This window comes from Vigna unguiculata, chromosome 7 (genome assembly GCF_037176805.1).
Source record: "Vigna unguiculata cultivar grain cowpea cultivar isolate G323 ecotype 2 chromosome 7, ASM3717680v1, whole genome shotgun sequence".
Taxonomy (NCBI): Eukaryota; Viridiplantae; Streptophyta; class Magnoliopsida; order Fabales; family Fabaceae; genus Vigna; species Vigna unguiculata.
In genome coordinates, this window is record NC_140798.1 from 13104360 (window position 1) to 13123733 (window position 19374).

Sequence of the window (19374 nt, forward strand, 5' to 3'; positions counted from 1 at the left end):
TTGATATGAAAATATAATTAGAAATTAGATTTATAGTAATTAATTAATGATCATAAAAAATATTTATTTAAAATTTACTTAAATTTTATTTAACTTCAATCAAATTTAATCCACAAATTTTAAATATTGATATATTATTTTAATAATTTTGAAGATAGTTACTTTTTTAAATACATAAAATTATTTAAAATTTGGTAAATGTATAAAAAAAACTTTAAATGTATTTCTTAACTATTAAACTTATTATTATTATATTTAAATTACAATTAAAGAGATGTGATTACTAAATATATAAAAAAAAATCACTAAATTAATTTCTACATAATAATTATACATTACTAAATTAATTTCTAAATTCCTCTCTTTTTCATTTTTCCAAACCCTTTCCCGCCTTGAAAGAAATAAAACTTTTTTATTTTAAGTTTGCCTCCCACATGTTTCTTAATTCCCTCCCCGAGTGCCCCCTCCGCAACCCTAACTTTCCTTTAGATAACATCTCCACGATCTCTCAACGTTGGAGGCGTTCTCGGAAAGGCTCAATTGCGGTACAAGAATATCGTTGTTGTGCTTCAGACCATTTTAATTGCCATTCCTATATTCTCTTGCATTGTTAAACTGTTTCGGACTCGCGGTTGGATTTTCGTGATTGGGTTCAATCGGAATTGGTAGCCAACCTTTCAAAATCCAAATCAAAATCGTTTTCGGAGTGAGAGAAGCATCGTTGCCGACGAAGGCGCCTCACCGTCGTTCTACGGTAACACGTCTTTTCTTCTCTCAACCTCACTCCCTTGATTTCCTTCTTCTCCTTTTCCCTAGGCGTTGCCACGTCGTTTACTCGCTTCATTATCCGTGAATTTCAGAGTTCGGATGTTGAACATGAATTGTTGTGTTTTCTGAAAAAGAAATGGAAAAATCTGTGATTGATTTTGGAATTTGCCTGTTTCGGAACAATTTAGGTTTAAGTTGGGGGAGGATTGTAGCGACTCTTGGTGACCATCTTTCATCCAAATTCTAAGGCTTTTTTACAATGCTCCTATTCTTGACATTTTCTTTTCCTTCATATGTTAAAAGTTGTTTTTATGAAGAGATAATTTTCCTGTTTTAACTTTTGGTTGTGTGATAGACTGTAGAGAGTAGTCCATGTAGTGAAAATAGTGAAGGAGAAGCAGTAGCACTGTCTCAATTGATAATTATTGATTTGTGTTTTAAAAAATATTTTCCAATTCCTTCTCATTGCATAGATGTTATACTGCAGCATTTAACATTATGCAAAATTCATGGTGTTCTGTAGGGTTATGCAGCTGGAAGTGCAGTTCCAAGTCCTCTGAAGAATGTGGAGAAAGCCTTTTTAAAGAAGTATTGGGCAAAATGGAAAGTAGACCATACTGGCCGCGAGTAAGTGTATCTCATTGTACAGTGAATGCTATCCCTTTATTTTAAAATTTAAGCATTTACTATTTTCACGTTTTCTTGGAATTACACTAAACTTTGCATAATGTTCTTTGTGGTTGGATTTTCCTTTTTTTTTGCTGTCTAGTTATTCATTTATTATTGCCAATCATGAACTAGCCTAGAATGTACCGAAATAGGATAGAAAAATGCCATAATTTAAGTTAAATCAGCCACCTGTTTAAATATTGAATCCACCAAAATGTGACAATTTAATTTAAAATTTATTACATTCCTTCTTAGTTTCTCTCTTTTTAACATGGTACTAGAGCAATATCATCCTCCATGGCTTGTTTTGTCACTCATCCTTTCAACATGTTAGTACATGTTTGTCATCCAAAACCCGTACATACATATGGTTTTCCTGAATGTGCAATTCTTTATAGCTTTGTGAAGTGTGATTAATTTTGTTGTGCAGGTTATTTCAAAATTGAATGAAGGTAGAGCTAGTCATATATACCTTACACCTTACAGGGACTCCAAATTGACTAGACTACTTCAGTCTTTTCTTAGTGGCCATGGACGTATATTTGTAAGGCTTTATAGAGTACTCAAAATGAGAATTTCTAATTATATATGGTGGACATATTTATGTAAAGTTAATATGTCATATTTTGTTTGCTTGGCACTAGAAATCGACAACTTGTCTTATTTGGAAATATAAGGTATATTTACGTAGACAATTTTAATTTCTAAAAGATTTTGTTAACGTGTATCTCTTTTAAATTTATTTTGCAGGGGTTGGAGTGTGGGGGATATTTACTAGAAAAATCCATATAGTTCCAATAATAACATTTTGCAGGGTGTAAATTTTGCGTAAGGGATCATTACTTTACATGATGATATGATATATTTTGCATGTTTCAATTCTGTAAATTTTCATTCATAAGCACTTGAGAAAGTTTTCTTTAATAAATATGATTTCATAAATATTTAAGTAAGATGACTGATACTTATTTAAAAGCATTTTATAGTAGTTATTTATGTTGGAGATATTTTATAGATTGAATGTTATAAATATTTGTAATTGATGTTTGTAGGGAGAAGTGGTTCTGAAAGGCTGGTAGCTACCTCAATTTGCATTAGTACGCGAATCAACAAGATATTGGGAAGTGAAAAAGCTTATACGCATGTAACAAAAGTGGCTCCATTCGTTTGGGTGCAGAACAATATTTAGTTGTTATTAGGCAATTCTTTAGTTTTAATTAGGCTTTTCTGTTCTTTTCTTTTCTTTTCTTTTCCATGTTCTTTTCTTGAATTATTAGTGTTGGATGTTACTTTTACACATAAATAGTTGTTTGTTTGAAATTGTTTAAATATTATAAATTTTGGCATCCATATTTATGCTAACATTAAATCTCATATGCTAATTGTTATTTAGCATAATTAAATTTGTAGTAATTATAGTAGTTTAATAAATTGTTTACAAGTTTGATCAAAATATTGTATTTAAGAAGGTACAATTATGTAATAAAAGGGGTCTCTATTTTATTTGCAAAATGTTTTTAATTTTTGTCATTGATTTAGCTATTAAAAATTATTTTGATTAAAATAAAAAAATAGATGTCATTAGCGACCAAAAAATAATGGTTGTTGTGTTATTATATTAGCGACCGAATTAGTGACTGATTTTTTTTTTTAATTTAATAATTTTTTTCAAGTTAGTCACCGAAAAAAAGAGTCGCTAATTTTATTTTATTTTATTTATTTTTGCGACCGAATTAGCCACTGAACTTTTGGTGGCTAAATTGGTCTCCATTGAAGAAGGTGACCAATCCTTTTTGCGACAAATTAGCGACCAAAATTTCGGTAGCTATTTAGCGACCGATTTGTAATTCGGTTGCTAATTGATTTGCCACCAAGGTTTTTGCTACTACATATTTTCGGTCACTATTTCGGTCGCTAACGGTTTAGCGACCGATTTTATACCTTTTAGCGACCAAAGTGGGTGGTCGCTAAAATGCTTTTTTTTTGTAGTGACCTTTGATTGAATCAATTCGATCACCAAGTTAGGATGCAAAAGCCACTGGACAATATACTTTCAATCGATCAAAAATATAGTTAATCGATTGATTTTACTAAACAGATTCTGTTCTGGTATAATCAATCGATTGAAACAGAAAAAAAAGTCGACTGAAATACTGGGAAAAGTGCAGAAATGGAGATTTGAGTTTTAAACCATGAACAATGCACAAGAATGATCAAGACAGGTTCTAATTGATTATGCAAACATGCTCAAAGTTTTAGACGCCGTGAAAACACACAAGAACATGAAAAAGATTATTTAAACTCAAGTTCTTTAAACTTTAAAAGATTATGCAAGAGATAAGGGTTAGAGAAAAGCTTGGATCATAAGATTTTTATACTGGTTCACTCAAACCTGAGCTACATCCAGTTTGTCAAGGCAACCCGAGCCTGACTTTGCACTATTTCAAAAGATTTACAAAGTATCCACTCTTACACTTTCAAAATAAGAAAATACCACAAATAAGACTCTTGAATCACACAAGAATCACACCAGCACAGTAAGAACCCTTTTGCAGACCTGGAAAACCACCAGGCATACACACAAAGCTTGAGAAAGATCAAACCTTAGTGATAGCACATCCCAACCTACCACAAACCACTTTCTCCAAGCTTCAAACACAAGCCAAAAGCTCCAAGAATTGATCCAAGATCAATCTTCAACAGCTACAGTCTGAATGATCACGAAAGAGTGAGAGAGATTTCCCAAGTTTTCAGAATAATTTTGCACTAAAAAATTATCAACTTCCCTCTCTTTCAAAAATCACATCTCTTATAGTCAAACTATTACGAAATTCAACAGGTTGATTTCTAAATCAATCGGTTGATTTCACTTGACTTAAGTGAAATCAGTTGATTAAAAAATAAATCAACTAATTGAATAAGTCACAGTTTAAGACTATTGTACTCAACCCTTTAACATGTTGAAAAACCATTCAATAGATTAAATGAGACATTTTAACCTGTTGAAAAATCATTCAACAGATTAAAAAACACAACAAAGAGAAATACATCAAATTAATGCTACAAGGTCTACAATATGAATTACAAACTTCAAATACACTTTCTTAATGATTTATCTATGTGGAGAGCACACGTTCCAGACTTGATCAACATGAATACCATCAAACCTCCTTGTCTTCATCAATGTAGGCTTGATTCCAATGGTAATGGCTTCTAAGTAGTTCAAAAAGCTTCATCAAAGCTTCATCAAATCTTTATCAAATCTTCAAGAAACATATCACCTTGGCTTCACATGTCAACAAACTTAATGACTCCAGTACTCCACAAATCATTAGTGCCTTGTCTCATGATTTGTTATATGTGTATTGCTGATATAAGAAAGCAAAAGAAATATGGGATTCGTTGATTCTCAAATATACTGTGAAAATGTTGCTCGACAAAGATTTGTCATAGGGAATTACTGTAAGACCCGTGGAATTTAATTAATTAAATAAATAATTAATTAATAAATGTGGGTGGGAAAATCATTATGACATTAAATTATGAAGAGTATGACGTGGATAAGTACTAGCTCAAGTGATTGAGAGTACTTTGATTGTGTGAGAGGACTTGTGTTTGAGTCCTATGTATGCCATTTTGTGTTATTATTCATTATTATTTTAAATATATGATAATCATGCTGTGAAATAATATGTTAATTGGATGTTGATTGTTAGCAAGAAACATGAATTGGCATGATGGTTTGATATTGATTTGGCAATTGCATGGTTATAGGTTCAAGTCTTTGAGGACTCACATTAAACTTTATGTTTGACATTTTGGCTTTGGCTTGAATATGAAAAATTGAGGGAAATCCTAGTGGAATGGCAGAATAAGGGGTGGCTGTGAAACAGTCCATAATGGGACAGTGAATGGAAATTAACCACCATTAAGTGCCAATTTTCGTTTTAGGTTAATAACCTAGTTTTTTAGGCACACTTTAAAAGGAAAAAGTGGGTTAATAGAGAAGGTTTGGCAAGCTGAAAAATATACTAGAGAGAGAGAGCGAAAATCAGAGAGTTTGAGAGGTTTGGGTGAGATCTTTGGGGCTGAATTGAGAGAAGGCTAAGGAGTCAATTGGTGTAGGGAGAACACTTAATCGTCAAGCTTTAAGCGAAGGAAAACCATGTTAGGGGAGTTGGACTCTGCTGTTTTGTTTTAAATAATAATAACATGTGATGTATGATAATTTGGATGCCTATATGCTGTTGAAATCACGAAATTCTGCGTTTCTGGGAAATTTCCAGAAACTGCCTGGCGGGTGATGAACCACCGCCAGGCGACTCATCTGTTTTATGCTGGTTTTGGGGTTCTGGGAAGGGAACCGCCTGGCGGCACACTGGGAGTGTGCCGCCAGGCGACGCTTGGGGTTTACACCAGTTCTGGGTTTCTGGATGAAGGGCCTGGCAGGGCTAATCCAGCCGCCAGGCGACGCGAGCGAAAGGGCTTGATTTTTATGTTTTTGGGGTTTTGGACGATTTCCAATCGGGGGAAAATCTGTAATAATCATTGAGTTATGATCACATGTTAAAAATACTGTTGATTGTCGTGTAATTGAGGTTAATTGAATGAAATAGTGCAACTAGGTTTTAAGATGGAAAAATTGGTACTGTAAAGTTCATTTGTGTGGAAATTCTGAAAGGAAAATCTATGGAGTAGGTACAGTCATATAACGGACTTTCTGTATGTGAAATTGTGAGAACTGGGCGAGATTTGGAGTCTAGTTGGTGCAGTGCAGAAATCTGGAAATTTCCAGAACTGATGCACCGCCTGGCGGCAAGCTCCGTGCCGCTAGGCGACGGCGGTGACAGTGCAGAGGTGGCGTTTTTCGTGATTGAGTGGGAGTTGAGGGTCAGAGGAAGTTTGGTGTGATAATGAATGCATTTAGTTAAAGTTTGGAGTCATAAGGATTGAGAGTTTATGAAATGAAATTACCTAGATGGTGGATAGGTTATGCGAAGATGAGTACGTTAGAATAACAAGGAATAAAAGTAATTGAGGTTTTAGTATGAGTCATGAAACAGTGTGAGTGCAATATCTGATCTCGAGAGGTCTAGTTGGAAGGCGGTAATGCAAATCTGCGTTTAGTGGAAATAAGTTTATAAAAGATAGCGAGACAAACTTGTATAATTAAGTAAGCTATAAAGGGGAAGGAAATGGGGACAAGTATCGTATGAGCATGGGTACCGTTTAGAGAAAAGGTTGGATTATACTAAATTGTAATAAGGATACGTGAATCTAGATTGGAAAAAATGGTTTCAAGTAAGGTATTCCAACTGAGTGGCGGGCGCCTGGCGGTGAGGGTAATATCGCCAGGCGGTGTCTGCAGCGAGAGAGATTGTTGAGGTGCTATGTGCCTGGCGATACGCGACACCCGCCAGGCGATCTGGGAGCTGGCAGCGCCTGGCGGCACGTGTCCCCTGCCAGGCGATTTGTACTATTGTAGCTAGGAGTTTTGGTTGCGTAATTGTGATCTACAAGGCGTCTAGCGGTGCTTTAAAGGTGGGATTGCTGGTGTTCCTTGAGTTATGGCTCGGAACGTATCCCTTGAGTTGTGGCTCGGGATAGGGGTTAAGCACGTGGTATTCCTTGAGTTGTGGCTCGGAATAGCATCTTTTGAGTTGTGGCTCAGGATGGCGGATGAACACGAGGAACCCTTGAGTTGTGGCTCGGGTTGGCGAGTGCTGCCGGTGTGAGTGTGCTGGTTGTGGCCAGTACGGATGGGTCCGGATAGATTACCCTCCTCAGTTGTTAGCTGACGAGTTTGGTAGTCTTGGGACGATACAAACTATGTTCGTATATGGGAACTCTACCTGGCGTTACGGTGTATGATCCGTAGCATGGTTTCCCGCACGTGCTTTATCGGTTGTGGCCGATAGGTATGGCAGTAAGTCACCTTGAAGCAATCATTAGACGATGTAGAACACGAATAATCTGATTGAGGATCAGATGGTAGGAATTAAAATATGGAACAATGTGGGATGTTTAAGTTATGTATAATGACATGTGTATATATTTATATATATCTGCAACATTATTTATGTTTTATCTGTTAAGCTCACCCTATCTGCGTGTGTTTGGCGATGATCGTGTACTTACACGGGAGCAAATGTTGTTGATGCAGGTGGCTCAGGTGAAGCTTAGACGCGGAGAGGGGATAGACTTGGGAAAAATCTTATGTTTTGTTTTCTGTGATTTTGGAATCGGTTGTAAACCCTAATGGGTGATATTATAACATTTGATTTTTGGTTTTATGATTGATGGTTATGAGCATTATTTACTTATTTAATAAATTTTAAATTTTCCCGCGTTTTGGGAAAATGAGGTATTATTAAATGCTCTGGAATTTATTTACTTCTTTATTTTATATATAAATTCGTAATATCCTGATGGGATGTTACAATTACTACCGTCGGGAGATGATTGAAAATAAAGACATCAAGATTCAAATCAACGAATATCACAAGCTACTTAAAGAAATCAAACCAGAGAACATACTTTTGCCTGATGAGTTTGTTTCAGAACTTCTGATCGAGAAATTGTCGTCATCATGGATTGACTATAAATAATAGCTGAAACACAAGGAAAAGCAGACGATGCTTCAAGAGATCATTACACACGTCATAATTGAAGATACCAATATGAAGGAGTGTGCTACTGTAAGGGCCAGAGCTTTATCTACAAAGGCAAACGTGGTAGAAGACAAACCTACTTCAAAAAGGTACGAGAGCAAACTTGATCACAAAAGGAAAAATAATTTTTGAAATCTCGTCCTAATGGATCTAACCTCGAAAAAGGTAATTGCTTCTTATGTGGGAAGCTAGACCATCATGCACCTTAGTGCAGGCATAGAGCAAGAAACGAAAATCCTCCTATTGCAAATATATCCTAAGGGGAAGATATTATAGTTGTGATATTTTCACAAGTAAATCTAATGACTAATATGAGCAAGTGGGTGGTAGACTCTGGTGCTACCAAGCACATTTGTGCAAACATAAGTGTTTTTACCTACTATACTAGTGTATAGGATGGGGAAGAACATGTTTACCTTGGGGATTTTAAGACAACTCTTGTCCTAGAAAAATGAAAGGTTCTTCTAAAACTCACATATGGGAAGACTCTAGCCTTGAGTGATATGATGCATGTGCCCTCTATCAGAGTTAATATAATCTTTGTAGCACTACTTGAAAAATTTGGGGTTAAAGTCCCATTCGAATATGATAAGATTGTAATGGAAAAAAATAATATTTTGTGGGGAAGGGATATTGTGATCAAGGTCTCTTTGTACTCAATGTAAGATCTGAAAAAAAAAATCATAATTAAGAAAAATACATAGAAAATGGATGACTTATTTGAGATTGTGGTGGTATTTAAATTAGTTATTTTAATTTGATTATGACATATAAAATAATTATATTAGTAATTTAAGTTACTATTTATTTAATTTAATAATTTAATTTAATTATGAAATATTGAATACACATGTTTATAAATAAAAAATGTGCACATAGTCATTAAAAAACAAGTGGTTCAGAAGGTGGTGCTTGATTTAATGTGTGCAGGTGCATGTCTTCAATTCCTGATGTCATGATATTTTGTTTAGTTTTCCTCTTTTTCCTTTAAATTGTGTTATGGGGCCCACGTAGGTTGGGCATGGGTTCTTTTATTTGGCCTTATAATTTCAGAGGAAAGCATAAAATTGTGAACATATATTCGTTTTGTTTTTATAGGTAACGTTGCTGCCATTTAACAAAAATAATGTGTTATTATATTATTTTTATTAAATCTTAATAACCAAAGGGGAAAGAAGGGATTTAATTTAGGTTAAAATTTAGGGTTTCGGGAGATGATATAAAAATCATATAGGTTTATAGGTTTAGGGAGTGCATAAAAAAAAAAAGGAAGTGACAAAACGGCAAAGCATAGGAGAAAATCGTGAAGAGTGAAGCTTGAGACTTAGAGAGAAACGTTCTTGAAGGTTGCTACAAGAGGCACGTGTTTTATGGCTAATTAGTGCATGAGTTAGCTTGTTATAGATATATGTGTGTTAAAACAATTAAGGCTTGGATGGAACATGTCACATGTGGTGGGGTCGGTGTGTTCTCTTTTCTTTGCCTTGGTGGCTTGCTTTACTTCTAATTTAGCTTATATTTTATTAATGGCATATGGTGGTATTTGGGAGGGGGCCTACAGTGGTAAGAAAATGTAACTGTGTCTTTTTTTTTAAAAAAATTGTGAGTTCATGTTTTTGTTTGGTTAAGCATCTAAGGTATTAAAATCTTGTAGATTTAATGAAACAAATCACGTTAGGTGTAATTTCTTTCTTTGTTATTGAATGGTATTTTAGAGTAAGGCTCGCGGATTGATAGAAAAGCATATAAGAAATTAATGAGCGGTGCAATCATAGTGTAACTTTTAGACCTTTAAATGAAGGTGATAAAACATGGGTTTTTTTCGGGACATGTGAGTTCATTGCAGTCACATGTTTGATATTTTACTTTATAGCTCTTAATGCATGTTACAGGTTTGTTAGTTGAGTATTATTTAATAATGTTTTATTTTACTTAGTTTCATTTATATATTATTAATTATGATTAGCTTATCCCTATTGATTTTATTGTTATTTATGTGTGTGATGATTGTATGACGTGTGTGTTATATAAGAGCAGATAATATCACATATGATTCTGGCATGGAGTAGACTGACGAGAGAAATAGGTGAACTCGGGATTTATATTCATTTTTATTAAGTTGTTAAATTGCGTATTAAAGATGGTGTAATTTATTTTCAGTGTCGTTGTTATATGAAAATTTTAGACAATGAATGTTTGAACTACGTTCTTTAATAGATTAAATTATAAATTTTACTTAAGTTCATTTTATAGATAACCGTTTATGCTAAAAGTGCTTATTTTATAACATTTTGTGACAGTGAAAAATTTGGGGTGTTACACTCAATGTTTAAGATATTATAATTAAATCATGTTCTTCTGCTTTTATCGTTGACTCGTATGATATATGGCATGCTAGATTAGGACATGTGAATTCCTCATATTTTATGAAATTGCAACGACTAGCATTAATTAATATGCATGATAAACAAAGTGGTAAATGTGATATATGTGTAGAATCTAAAATAACAAAGAAAACAAGTTATCTTGTACATCGTCAAACTGAATTGTTAGGATTAATTCAGGCTGATCTAGCTGATTTAAAATAAACCATGTCAAGAGGTGGTAAAAATTATATTGTAACCTTTATAGATGATTATTCTAGATACACCAAACATAAGGATGAAGTCTTTGATGTATTTTTAACTTATAAAGCAGAAGTACAAAATTAATTAAATAAGAAAAATAAAAAAAATAGATCAGATAGAGGTGGTGAATACGTTTTATTTAATGACTTTTGTGTTAGAGAAAGTATTATGCATGAAGTAATCCCACCATATTCACCTAAGTCTAATGGAGTAGCTAAGAGAAAAAATAAAACTCTTAAGGAAATGATGAATGTCATGCTTATTAGTTATAGTGCACCTGATAACCTTTATGAAGAAACTCTTCTTACTACATGTTTTTTACAAAATTGAATACCTCATAAGTAAACTGGTAAAACTCCCTATGAGTTGTAGAGAGGTTATCAATCTAATCTTAAATATCTAAGAGTGTAGGGGTGCCTGGCTAAAATAATGTTACCTGATAATAAAAAAAGTAAAATAGGCTCTAAAACCTCTGATTGTATGTTCTTAGGCTATGTTGAACATAGTGATGCCTATAGGTTTCTTGTTCTTAAAAGTGATATGATTGAGCCTAATACTATCCTAGAGACAAAAGATGTTGAGTTTTTTGAACATATATTTTCTTTAAAGGTTAGTGATAAAGTTGAACAACCTATAGATAATAATAGTGATGTCATGTGTGTGGGTTTAAGAAGAAGTAAAAGACAGAGGAAGGAAACTTCTTTTAGAGATGACTTTTATACCCAACAAGTGTTTTAGAGGCTACTAGTGCTCCTGATGCAAAATAGTGGGATAAGGCTATTAGGACTAAAATTGAATCAATTGAGAAAAATAATCATTGGACCTTAGTAGATTTTCCTAAAGGAGCAAAAGTCATTGGTTGTAAGTGGATCTTTAAGAAAAATGAGCACCTTGATGGATCCATAGATAAATATAAGGCAAGATTAGTATCAAAAGGTTTACTCAGAAACCCAACATAGATTACTTTGATTCCTTTGCCCCTTGTGACTAGGATTTTCTCTATTCGAGTTTTGTTATCTATAGCAGCTACCCATTAGCTAGTGATACACCAGATGTATGTTAAGACTATTTTTCTAAATGGTGAATTAGAGGAGGAAATTTATATGACTCAAACTAAAGGGTGTGTTGTCCCTAATCAAGGAAATAAGGTGTGTAAACTTTTATAATCTTTGTATGGGTTAAAACAAACACCAAAATAGTGGCATGAAAAATTAGGTACGTTCTGTTTTGTGATGGTTTTTCACCTAATGATGCTGATAAATGTGTGTACTCTAAATCTGAAAATGGTGAATGTGTGATTGTATGTTTGTATGTAGATGACATGTTAATATTTGGCACATGCATTAATATAGTCTCTAGAACTAAATTATTTCTAGGTTCTAAATTTGAAATGAAAGACATAGGTGAAGTCAGTGTAATTTTAGGTGTTAGAATCATAAGGAAGGGCAATAGTATATTACTATCCCAAGAACAATACATTGAGAAACTTCTTAGAAAGTTTGGATATTATGACTTCAAATCAATGAGTACCCTTTATGATGCTAACTCTATATTAATGAAAAATAGAGGAAAATTTGTTTCTCAACCTTAGTATGCCTAGATAATTGGGAGCTTACTACACTTAATGAACCTTTCAAGACTTTATATTGCTTATGCAGTAGGTAGACTGAGTAGGTACACTCAATGTCCTAATCAAGAACATTGGGATACACTTACAAGAGTTATGAGATACTTAAGAGGTTCAATGGATTATGCATTTGAATATAGTGGATTTCTCATTGTACTAGAACGGTACAGTGATGCTAACTGGATCTCTAATTCAGATGAGATAAAATCCATTAGTGGTTATGTATTCACACTTGGGGGCGGTACGGTTATATGGAGATCAGCCAGGCAAACAATTATTGCAAGATCTACAATGGAATTTGAGTTTTTTGCTCTCAAAAAGGGTTGTAGTAAGGCTGAGTGGTTGAAAAACTTCTTAGCAAACATTCCTCTAGGAATGAAACCCACCCAATTTGTATTTATACATTGTGATTACTAATCGACAATAGTTATAGCTAAAAAATAAAACTACAATGGAAATAATAAACATATGCAATTAAGATACAATTTGGTGAAGCAGCTTCCAAAGAGTGGAATTATTTCCATTGATTATGTGAAGTCTGAACGAAATCTAAGAGATCCTCAAACAAAAGGGAAGAAATATTATTTTAGAAACATTGAGAGGAATGGGACTTAACACTTGCAAACAAACAAGTGATGGTAACCCAACCTTTGTGATTGGAGATCCCATGAATAAGGTTCATATGGGTAAAAATAAGTCACTTGTTAGTTTTGATAACACTAAATGGTTTTAAAACACTTATGTTCATTCTTATGGTGTGTGTGTGTGTGTGTGTATGTGTGTGTCTGTGTGTGTGTGTGAAAGCGCTAGAAACTGCATTATTGAGAGGTTAAACTTTGTAATTAAAATTCTATGAGGTGTAAGAATTTTAGTTTAAACAATTTTAATGATGGTAAAACGTTTTTCAAGATTTTTGAAGTACAAAAATAAGTCTAATGCAAAATCTGCAGCTGCAGGAAATAGAAGATTCCCTTCCAAGAGGCAAGATTCACCTAGCACTCCAACATGCTATAAGTGTGGCAAATCTGGTCATATCAAACCTGATTGTCCAATTCTCAAGATCAAAAAGAAATTGGAGGAAAAGAGTGAAACTACAAGCAAGTCTAAGAGAGTGAAGAAAGCATACATTGCTTGGGAGGACAATGACTTCAGTACCTCTAGTGATTCAAGTGAAAGCCATGAAGAAGAAACAAATATGTATTTGATGGCTGATACAAAATCCTCTGCCAGCAGTGTAAGTAATCTTGAATCTATTGGTGAAAGCTATGAAAACAGATTCTATCAACTACTTGATGTATATAATGAGTTGCATGAAGAGGCTAGAAAGTTGCAATATTCTAATAACAGACATAAAGGTGAAAATAGATGGCTTGAAAACAGATTAAAACAACTTGAAACAAAAAATGAAGAGTTGAAAACTGAGCTAGAAAATATAGAAAAGCATAAAAGTTGTAATTGCATGAAAAATGTGATTAATTGTGAAAATTGTTCCAAACAATTAGAAAGAATTGAATATCTAATGAGTACATTAACTAGATTCACTCTAGGAAGAAATAATTTGGATGCAATTTTAGGTTCCCAAAGAAGTGTACTGAATTGAGAAGGCATAGGTTATGCAGAATACGAAAATCAACTTGGTAGTCGACTAGAGTCAAGGAAATTCATTAACTTGAGTAAACCATCTTCTATTGTATGCTTTTATTGTTGTGAACCTAGCCATACATCAAATAAATTCTACTTTAAGAATCGTGGTGTTCCTAAGGGTAAATATAAATGGATAGCTAAAGAATCAAATGTTTTGTCTAACATGAAAGGACCCAAATTCAATTGGGTATCTGCATCATCACTTTAAACTATTTTGCAGGTTTATGGAAAACCTAATGATCAATGTGATATTATTTTTTGGCCTGAACAAGAAAGATAAGTTTGTATCATTCCCTGCCTCAATAATGATATGAGTAAAACAACTTTTAACACTTTTTGATGATATTTCTTAGGACATAAAAATTAATCTTTTACTACCAAAAGTGTTTCTACAAATACAAATTGTTTTGTTACATCTATGTTGTTATTCTTCAACATTTTAATGAATTAGGCATGCTTGATTTCACATTTACAATATAAAAAGCTCCATCAGATTTTACCATTCTGCATTAAAATAGTCGACTTATGAATCAACTGTCATCTAAATATTGCACCAAAATTAGTATTATTGCACTTGTTTTTCCGTTCCTACCTTACATAGTCAACTCCTTAGTTAACTATCCTTTTCATGCTGCACCAGAATTGTCACAACTACACCAGATTTTCTCTTTCTGCATTACGTAGTCAACTTCGTAGTTAACTATTGTTTCATACTGCATCAAACTTTGTAATTTCTGCATTAGGTTTTATCTTTCTACATAAAATAGTCAACTTGCTAGTTAACTAGTCACACATTTTTTATATTCCTTGTGTTATATTTCGAAGCAAGTCGACTACATTAGTAACCTAGTTAACTACGTCTAGCACAAAAGTGGTTTGGTAAAATTTTCTTCTCCTTTAAACTTCTTTCCAATACAAAACCTCCAAACCCCCAAATCTGTTCAGAACCCTAAATCCCCATTCTCTAATTGTTTTCAAAATTCTCAATCTCTTTAAAACCCTTGAATTGTGTTGTTTTTATTCATCCTTCCCGCAATCTTCATATGTGTTTGAGGAAGAAGAAGAGAAATTTGTCGCTGCCATTTTTTATGATGAGGAAGCATCTCCCTAAGCTGAAATGTTCGATTAATGGGTTGTAATCTTGCTATCCTTCTTTTGCTTTCGTTTTTCGCTTAATTTGGTTTTAATCTGTACAATGCCAAATCTAATTTGACAATTGATATATGGCACATCTTTTGCTTCTCCATTGTATGTGCTCTTTGCCACTTCTTTGTCTGATCCACATTTTTGAAATTGATATTGAATATGTCTCACCGTTTGCATATTTTTTTACTGTCATTCCCTTATTTTGCTAAATGTCCAAATAGGGGGAGAAATGTGTGTGTGCTGTTAGGGTGTTGTTCCTTTGATAAAAATTTACTAAAGAGATATTGTGAACATAACTTGTTTAGTATCATTCATTATGCTTTTGACAACTCATCTTTTGGATTTATTGCATGCTTGTTCACTAAAAAGGAAGAACCATGACTTTGACATACAAAACATAACTTGTTTGAGGTAAAATGTGCATTTTTCATATTTTTCTGCATAAAATAATCAACTGGATAATCAATTAAAAGATTGTTTTCTCTATATTGTTGTGCTTATGCTTTTTCTCTATGATATTCGTTTATGCCAAAGTCCAAATTAATTAATATTTTTCAAAATTGATTACATGATTCTTTGATGATCCATCTCTCACAACACTTTTCCATTTTAATCTTTGAAAATCTATGATAAGAAAGTACTTATAGGTGTTGGGTGTTTGTTGATAGTGGGAGTAACCATGCATCTAGATGTTGGGATCAAGATTGTTCTTTTGTGATTGATTGTACTTTAAGCTAATATGATAAAATTTGTTGTATTTGGTTTGCCCATTAAGTCCATGTTGCTCTTTTGTTGTTACTTGATTTGAAAATGTTACTTGTACTTTGATATTCCAATTTCTCCTATCCGCATCTGCTGCATTTTACTTTGATACCATATTATATAATGACATGCATTCCATAGTTATGAGATTCTATGATTTCATTAGCCTATTCATCATATAGGGGGTTTAAAGTTAGGGGGAGCAAAGGTAGCCCATGGTTTTGAATGCTTTTAGCTATATACTTCATTCAGATTGGCTATTTTCTGCATTGTTTTCTTTTTTTTATCCTTGTTTTTGATCATGTCCAAAGGGGGAGAAAGGTTTGTTGTTCTATGCAAGTTTGTCCATCATCACAAAAGGGGGAGATTGTTGTTGATTAAGTGTATCTGAAATATTTTTGATGCCCATAATAACATGACAATAGTTAACATGACATGTATGTAATATCCTGAAACTGTTAATCTGCTGCCCCGATAGTCGACTAGCCAACTAATGTAGTCGACTAGGCTCGTGTTGACAGCAATTGATTTATAAAAACAGACTTTGCACCTGCTGTAAACAGAGTTGTTCAACCCAAAGAAAGAAAGAAAGGTGTGAAACAGGTTCTTGGAGCAATCTTGGAAGATCCTCTTGAGAATTTCATCAAGAAACATCAAATTTGGCTTGGCAAGAAGAAAATTCAGACTTGGAAAAGGTGTACTCAATCTAATTTTTAGGTTGTGTTCTTGTGTTCTAAGTATAGTTTGAAACTCTATGTTTTACTGTTTTCTGGTTAAAGCAAGTGTGTGTGTGATAGCCTTGTTGTTTTTGGTTGTTAAAGCAAGTGTGTGTGATAGCCTTGCTGTTTTTGTTTGTTGAAGCAAGTGTGTGGTATAGCCTTGCTTGTGTGATCTTTTTATCTTAGAGTTTAGATTTACCAAGTGTATATGTAAATCTTGTAATTCTTGAGATATAGTGAAAATCTCTAACTGTGGTTTGCTAGGGGAAACTGGATGTAGATACTAAGGAATCGAACCAGTATAAATCTTTTATGTGCTTTATCTCTTCTTCTCTATATTTTGACATGGTATAAATGCTCCAAACATTAAGCATCCAAACACACTATTTCAACTGATTCAATAAGCAAAGAGATTATCAAAACAGTCTCGAAATTGCTAAAACTGGGTAAAATTTGTTAAAACCAATTCACCCCCGTCTTGGTTGTGAAATATTGGTGCATCAAAACTAACAATTTGTTATCACACCCCTCTTCATGAGCCCAACAACTCAACATATCTTTTACCTTTGTCCTGATAGAAAAATTAGTGATATGATTCTAATAATTAAAAGCAACATCTCTTCATATAATTAGAATCAATATTACTAATTGGGATTGATTTTTGTGCTCTAATTTGTTAACGGTTAGAATCAATATTATTGATCTTGATTGATTTTGTGCTCTGATTTGCTATGATTTGATCCCCATAATGTGCTGCTATCATGACCAATTATTTCCTTATATTATTCATTACGATTAAAGCTAGGATTGCATTGAGATTGCAATATGTGAATATAAATACGTAGTCTGTCATATGAAAAAAGGACCGAAAAAATAATATTCTCTACACTTCTCTAATTATTTCCCATCACCACTCTCACATACGCGCCTTCTTTTTTATATCTCTTTCAAAAAAAAAAACATATTGAAGGAAGTAGAAAAAAAAAGGAGAAGAGATAAGATAATTCTAATGTGGGGAGCAAAAAAGATTGATAAAGAAGAGGAGAAACTAGAATGTTTAAAAGGTATGTCAGTGCCAAATTTTTTGATTTATTCATTCCCAAATTTTCACTATATTTTGTTTTAATATTATACATTTTTTTGTTCACCTACGTTTGGGCTTTTTTTATTTTATTCTAAAAATTATAACAAAAAATAGTTTTCCTCATGTACCACACCTAGCCGGCCTAGCCGAATAATAACCATAAAACTTGTCCGTGTAACTATCAAGGATGTAAATAATAACAATTACCATACACATGCTAAGGTACCTGGCCTAAGCCACTAAGGAACAACGTTGATCGAACAAACCAAAGCAACAATAGTGGCCTAGGCCGCTAAAGAGTAACTGGCCTAGGCCGTTAACTCTAGGAAACTAACCAAGGACTTGGCAAAACCAGAACATTTCTATAAGATTCATCAAGCCCACAATAATCGAACTAAGGGCTAGGGCCCAAGCCCACCTACAGCCCAAACAAGGGCCCAGCCCATGACGTGGCCAAACATAATTAATAATCTATAAATATGCATGGACCCCACGAATTAAAGACACACATTCCTTACTTCCCTAATCACCATATTTGACTTTCTAAGAGATTTTGCTGACTTGAGCTTCAGAGTCTCTTCTGCAGGTAACCCTCCTCGGGTCCAAACCGATTACATTGAGATATCCACAGGCAACATGTATCAGCCAGGAGGAAGTCTGCTAGGAGATGGCGGACCAGAGTAAGGTAATACTTGTGTCTAACATATCTTATTTGTTCTCTGTAGGAACACCTCATTTCTTTAGTGTTTGTCTAGCACCAATTTTCAAAATTCTTTTTTTCTTTAGAAAATAAATAAATAAATATATATATATATAAACTAAAATAAAAAAATGTTTTCTTTGTTTAATTTTTAATGTTTGTTTGACCGCTCACGTCGCATAACACATATTTCCAAATAATTCAAATTTACAAAAACAAACATAAAAAAGTTTTCAAAAGTATTAAAAAAATCAAATCAAAAAGTTTCTCAAATAGTTTTTCATAAAGAACTACGTAACCCTCATTCTCCATTGTGAACGGAGAGGAGCGAGGATTAATCCTCGTCGGGCCTAAAGAACCAAAAAATTAATTTGTTTCTTTTGTACATCCTTTTATTATTATTTTTGGGGAAAATAAACATTTTGAAGAACAACATAACTTTTGCACATTTAATTAAAGGTATCATCTTAGGACGGGCGTTATGGGGATGCTAATACCTTCCCCACGTGTAACCGACTCCCGGATCCAAAATTTGGCTTTTCACAGACCTTGTTTTATTTTTTATGGTTTTCCATGGTTTCCTATAATAACTATGGTGGTGACTCCAAATCTCTGTTTTTTCCAAAAAAAAATTTGGTTCGCCATCCCGTCGCGATTTCGGTTGCGACAGATGGCGACTCCACTGGGGAAGCTAGAGAGTCCGGTCATTTAGTTGGATGTGCAAAATTAATGTGGTTTTTCTTCATATTTTTTCTTCCCCTCCTTTTTTTTAAATCTTTTTATCTCATTTTTTTTTATATTTGGAATAGTTGTATATGTATGTTCTTTATTTTGGTATTTGGAATAATTTTCAAGTGTGGGTTTGGGTATACATTGTATTCTCCCTTCACACACACATTTTGTTCATTACATGAGTGGGGCCCTATACTCGGGTCTGAGTTGCTTAGAATTATATGG

At 33.6% G+C, this 19374-nt stretch overlaps 1 long non-coding RNA gene across 1 annotated transcript; it reads left to right on the top strand.

Annotated features, from left to right (window-relative positions):
• The first annotated feature begins 429 nt into the window (after positions 1-429).
• On the top strand, positions 430-2811 carry LOC146884634 (uncharacterized). The gene is made up of 5 exons (XR_014996679.1): positions 430-754; positions 1292-1395; positions 1868-1981; positions 2188-2265; positions 2490-2811. It is a non-coding gene; the product is annotated as an uncharacterized LOC146884634 (long non-coding RNA).
• Positions 2812-19374: the final 16563 nt, after the last annotated feature.